This window comes from Fukomys damarensis, unplaced genomic scaffold (assembly GCF_012274545.1).
Source record: "Fukomys damarensis isolate Sample0158 unplaced genomic scaffold, DMR_v1.0_HiC HiC_scaffold_47142, whole genome shotgun sequence".
Lineage (NCBI taxonomy): Eukaryota > Metazoa > Chordata > Mammalia > Rodentia > Bathyergidae > Fukomys > Fukomys damarensis.
The window spans coordinates 1,105-5,673 of record NW_022948054.1 but is presented as its reverse complement, the minus strand read 5'-3'; the positions used below and the strand labels follow the sequence as shown (position 1 = coordinate 5,673).

The window sequence follows — 4,569 nt, the reverse complement described above, 5'->3', positions numbered from 1 at the left end:
GCTCATAGAAACTAAATATGGTGTTAGAAGGCAATGAAGTAAATAGTAGCATGCAGAAAATGACCCTTCCCTGTATAAATCATCTACCATTGATAATACAGTCTCTGAGATTATCAAGTTACAGGCCACTGCTGAAAAACAGGTTGGATATGCTGAGTTGGATCCTGATGCAATTGAGTGCATCTGTCAAAGCGGCCTTTTCCTGACTTCACACATCCCTCACAGACAGCCTCCTATTCAGCTCTCTTTCTACCCCCTAATCCTGTGCTCCTTCTTACAAAGTGTGAAGTGGAGGAGTCCTGGGAGGTGGGCTCGCCTGTAATCCCAGCACACTGGAGGCTGAGGCAGAAGGATCACTGCAAGGTCAATGCCAGCATGGAGAACATAGGGAGCTGAACAGATAAATAAGAAACAAATAAATAGATAAGAAAGAAGAAATTCAGAAGTAGCAAAACAGAACCTTTCTTTAAATATATGGAAAACATAGGTGGTGTGATACTTAACTGATTCTGTCAACCTGTGTGTGACATGCCCAACTCAAGTGGATCAACATAGGGAGGCAAGACCCTCCCTAGACACTCCATAGGGTGGTGTTGTCTGAATGCTGTAAATGGGAAATGAAGAAGGAAGGGTCACTTTTGTGTCTTCCAAGGAGCTCCAGGTTTAACCTGCACCTCATCTTCTCTCCTGGCTCCCAGCACAGACCCTTCAGTCTCCCACACAGACTCAGATGTGGATTCACACAGGACAAAACACTGAGCTCCAGGCCTTCAAGGGGACCCTTGGGTCTCTGGCGTGAGACAGCCCTTTTGTGCTTTCCCTCATGTGACTCTGTGGGCAGCCATTGTAAGGCAATCTTGTAAATTTTTATACATTTTTCATGTTGCATTCAAACTGATTTTCTAGTGAGCACTGACTGATGCAGGCAGGCATGTTTCAGTTAGGGTACTTTGGCCAATAAGAAACAGAACCCCTGAAGCTGACTTAGAAAGATATGTGAGTTATGGAGCCCTTGTATGAGCAGCACTTTTTTCAGCTTATTTAATCTTCATGGCATTTCTATTAGAAAACAATATGGAAACCTGTGGATATTAAGATAGAAGGAGAGCTACATGTTTGGAATGGTGTCACCAAGGAGATCTGTCTGAGTCTCTTATGTCCACCAAAGCAGTTTTATTCCCTTGTGCTGGGCAAGCTTACTTTTTCCTTAGCTGCACTTCTCCTTTAGCTGCTCTTCTTCCCTAGCTGGTGACAGATCTGTGTCAGGGAGGGGGAGGGTCTAAGCCAGGGAATCTTCTAGAAAGCTTGCTGTGAATGCTGGGTATGCAAAAAGGGGACTCAGACCTCTCCCTTCCTGACATTAGTTGCTGCCTGTAACCTGTCTGTCCTCAAGAAAATGTAACAGTATCCAATGAAGAGCCTGTGGTAGGGAAGCTACCACATCAGGCCTGGGCTGCACTCATGTTGGTTTGATAGCCCTCAAGGACAGTAAAGCAAATTGCCCCAGTCCATTTGAATGCAAGCAGAAACAGAGGGGAGCTGGGTGAGTGACAGACCAATACTGCCCAAGTCACATCTTCCTAAGGCCAGACTAGGGACGAAAAAGAGAGACCATCACTTTCTCTGTCTTACGTCCTCAGCAAGGTTTGTATCTCTTTATGCTCCAAGCTCCCTGTGGGGAGCAATATGCTTCTGTAGGCTAAGGTGGAGCTGGAAAAATGAATGTAAGAAGACCCAGATCTCAAGAGCCTCTGAAAATTCTCACTGGATTCCATTTCTCTGAAGCACACTCTTCTTACCCATGGCATAGCCTTGGAGTGTTCTGGAATCTTCATAGCAATGGCAGGGGTTCTAGAGAACTTGTTGGCTGAGTCTGGCTTGGTGGCACATTCCTCTAATCCCAGCATTTTTGGAGGCATAGGAAGAAGGAGTGTAAGTTCTGGCCCAGCACGGATAGCTAGTGAGTTAGTGAGACACCATCTCAAATATGTTTTAAAAATTGTATTGTTTTTTCTGGTAGAAGGAATCAAACTCAAAACCTTATATATTCTAGGCTGCTGCAGTGGCTTCGAGGTACACCTGTTGCCCTAAAATCCAAAAAAAAATTACCTCAGTTTGAAGGGCCTCGGTTCAATCCTCTATATCACCAAAAGGAAAACCAAAATCCACTGTCATTTAACATCATCAAAAATATTCATTTTTTTTTAAGTTTTTGAGACAGGGCCTTGCTGTGTAGTTCAGCCTTGCCTACAATTTGAAGTCATCAACCTGCCTCAGGAGATAATTTTCCCACTGATTGACAAATTTCTTAGAAGTTTCTGAATTACTGGAGAGTCTTGTTGAATCAATTTCTAAATACTTTTTTCCAAACAAAAGCTCAAATTAGGCTCTCTGCCTCCTGATTATAATGCTGTCCTCCCTATTTTGGAGTTGCTGACTGGACCGAAATCTCTACCAATTGGTGAAAAATGAAGAGAAACCTTTGCCTGTGAATTTGAGAACTTTGTTTAACTTTTAAACCTGCAATGTCAAGGCTTTCAGGTATTCTGCAACCAGCATAAATCTCCAGTGGCCACATAGCCGAGAGCTGGTGCTCTACACAGATCAAAGTAATGAAATGGTCCTACGCCTGGATCATCAAAAACTTTAGCTTTTGCCAAGGTCAAATGGGGCATCCATTTGAAGTTCAACCTTTTCATCTGGAGCTGATGATAAACTAAAATGGTGTTTACAAGTAAACCCAACAGGGGTCCATGAAGAAAGCAAAGATTACCTGTCCCCTTTACCTTATACTGGTCAGCTGTCCAGTGAATGAGGCTTGGGCAAAATTCAAAACCTCCATTCTGAACGCCAAGGAAGAGGAGATATGGAGTATGGAGAATCCATGAGCTTATAGATTTCTGCAAGGTCATGACTGTGGATTCAGAAAATTCATCCATACAGGTGTTCTTTTGGATGAGGCCAGAGGGCTTCTCCCTGAGAACAAGCTTACCCTCTTCTACGAGATGAATGTGGTACAAGGTTGTGTCTGCATTTCTGGCCAGAATACCAGGAATGCCGTGAATGTTCCTGAGTGTCAATTGGCAGAGGAGCTGGGAGGGCTGTGTGAGTTTTCGGTTCACAGACTGCTGCTTGTATGTGGCTGGCCAGGAATTACAGGCTCACAAAGGCATCTTGGCAGCATGCTCTCCAGTTTTTAAAACCGTGTTTGAACAGGAGAGCATAAAGAATCGAGTTGAAGTCAACGACATGGAGCCTGAAGTCTTTAAGGAAATGATATGTTTCATTTACACCAGGAAGGCAACCAACCCCCACAGAATGGTGCATGATCTGCTGGCAGCTGCTGCCAAGTACCACCTGGAGCACCTGAAGGTCATGTGTGAGGAAGCCCTCTGCAGCAACCTCTCCACAGAGAATGCTGTGGAAATCCTCATCCTGGCTGATCTCCACAGTGTGCATCAGCTGAAAACTCAGGCATTGGATTTCATTCATTAATTGACATGTTTCCTATGTCCTGGAGACCTCCAGGTGGAAATCTCTGGTGGTGACCTACCCTCACTTAGAGGCTGAAGCCTATGGCTCTCTGGCAAAGGTGCAATGCCCTTTGCTGCAGCCCCCTTGCAAGTGCCTGAAGAAGTCCTAAGACCCTGCCTGTTGTAAGACTCCATTTAATTCCTGAAGCAATGGCCACTGAACAGCAGGAAGACAGGATAATCTGTGGAGCTTTCACTGTGCTTTGGGGAAAGAGTGCATTGTGCCCCAGGAAGGATAGATGGGACCCCCACTGCAAGGTCAGAACAAGGACACGGGCCCATGGCAACTTAGGAGAAGAGCAACTTCTGCAGTGACCTGAGAATCGAACTTATAGGCAAAGAGCATCTGGAGTTTGTAACCTCATCCAACCTAATTGTTGCCTAGTTGAACCCCGAGGGAAACAACGAACTGATGGGGTGGGGCTGCTCCCAGAAAGAGGGACCACATCCTCAGCCCCATAAACTCAGGATCGCTGGCCTTCCTCAGTGTCACCCAGCTGGCCCTCCCCATTGGAGTACTGGAGTGCCTTTCTAATTCCCACTCTTTATTCTATAAATAAAATTTATTCTTGCTTTGTACTCTTGTCTCCTTTTTACCCTGGGGAGAGAAAGAAAGGTTTGGGAAAATGAGGACTGGTCTTGTGACACCCGACCACCACAGGAACATGACACCCCAGACTTTAAAACTGCACTAAATACTTTGAGGGCCAGAAAAAGGGAAGGCCCCAGGACTTGGCTCCTGGACCAAAGGAAAACCCTGTGCAGTATCTCTCTGCTCCCTCTGGCCTGGCCCAGTCTGACACAGGTCCAGCACAGCACATCCCAGTGGGGATACTGTGAGAAACTGCCTGCCTCTGCCAGAGCAGACCCATCCTCAGGTGCCTGGAGCAAAATGACGGGGAGCAAAAGAAAAAGATGTGTAGTTTTCAGAGAAGGGAAATGAAATGAAGAAAGGATTTTTGCCGAACCAGTTTGTGTATTCCAGGGGTATAGATGTGGAGAGAAACATGTTCTGGACGTTCCCCCTGTGCTAAAC

At 45.7% G+C, this 4,569-nt stretch overlaps 1 pseudogene; it reads left to right on the top strand.

Moving 5' to 3' along the window:
* The first annotated feature begins 6 nt into the window (after positions 1–6).
* Positions 7–4,525, top strand: LOC104855774 (annotated as a pseudogene).
* The last annotated feature ends 44 nt before the right edge of the window (positions 4,526–4,569 follow it).